Source organism: Austrofundulus limnaeus, unplaced genomic scaffold (assembly GCF_001266775.1).
Source record: "Austrofundulus limnaeus strain Quisiro unplaced genomic scaffold, Austrofundulus_limnaeus-1.0 Scaffold454, whole genome shotgun sequence".
Classification (NCBI taxonomy): domain Eukaryota; kingdom Metazoa; phylum Chordata; class Actinopteri; order Cyprinodontiformes; family Rivulidae; genus Austrofundulus; species Austrofundulus limnaeus.
In genome coordinates, this window is record NW_013952856.1 from 6,883 (window position 1) to 8,216 (window position 1,334).

Genomic DNA, 1,334 nt, shown 5'->3' on the forward strand with positions numbered 1-1,334 from the left:
CCATTGCGCGTCTTGAGGCGCGTTGAGTGTGAACGGCCAGCTGTTGACAAACAGCCAAACGCATGCGGCAGGAGCATTTTGGCTGCTCCAAACGCGTTTGGTGTGTACCCGGCTTAAGGGAAATCACTGTAAAACATTTATGATGATTAATTAACATTTCTGTTTAAATAATCAGTCTGAACTTGGTGTTCAGATAAATGTAAGATTTTCTTAAGAAAACTCAAAATTATATTACTGATGTTTCCAATATGTAGCGAATTACTCTATGAAATTTAGGACCAGCCTAATCTTCACAAAGGTAATCCCTCAAGACCTTGCAAAAATGAAATCAGTAATAATGAAATACCTCTGACCATGAAGTGAAAAATGAAAACTTGTGACCTGAACAGATTTCTCAAAATAAAGTAATTTATTTTTAGATATATGAACAGGAATAAATACAAAATATTTAATAAAAATATTATATGAAAAGTGACACAAGTTATATATTTTCGGCATAAAAATTCCACTCAGAGTTGACACAAACAGTAAATTTAAGGTGTTGCAATTCACTGGCACACTACTTGGCTAAGTTTTAAGTAAGTGAGAGAATAAAGGTATAGATTTAGCTTTAAGAAATAGGAGGAAAAGAAGATTAGTAAATTGGCACTTGTCTTTCATAAGTGCATACCAGACCAGCACATTAGCTGTCATTCTGCGACACCTCCGGAGCTAGACCTCCGTTTATCTCAGCAAACATCTCCTTCTACCTTTTGATGTCTTCACACAGAGAGACTGCAGGCAGGGTTTGTTCTTGAGAGAGTCGGTATAGGTCCGCCAAGTGGATAATGTCGCCTTGATAGCTCGGAGGGAGATGCCTCTCGCCTCCCCACAACTAGCCTCAGTGGCTCCAGGCTGGCCGTCTCAGRCAGGTGCTTCTCGGGCAGTTAGTGACTTTCATCAGAGTTCACATCCATACATGCGGACTGTCCAGCCGGACAACCCAGGGAGAGAACCAGACAGAATCCTCCGCTCTCCATCCAGACGAACAACGAACAACTCCCTAACTGTTAACTGGCGAGAACAGAAAATTAGTTCGAGAGGGAAGGTGAGATGTGAGAAAAAAAACAAGGTGGCTTTCTCACACTGGCGGGCCAGCTGTGAGTTGTTTATCAGCAAAAGACCTTGGCTGCTTGAAGCTGAATAGACCAAACTTGTCTTAAAAAAATCACTTCACTGAGGCTATGAAACACATTCACAACTTTGCACAAATGTATTAATAGTAAAATGAATAGTACACAATATTAATCATTAAACCAATTAAGGAAATGATAAACCATGACTAATAATAGTAC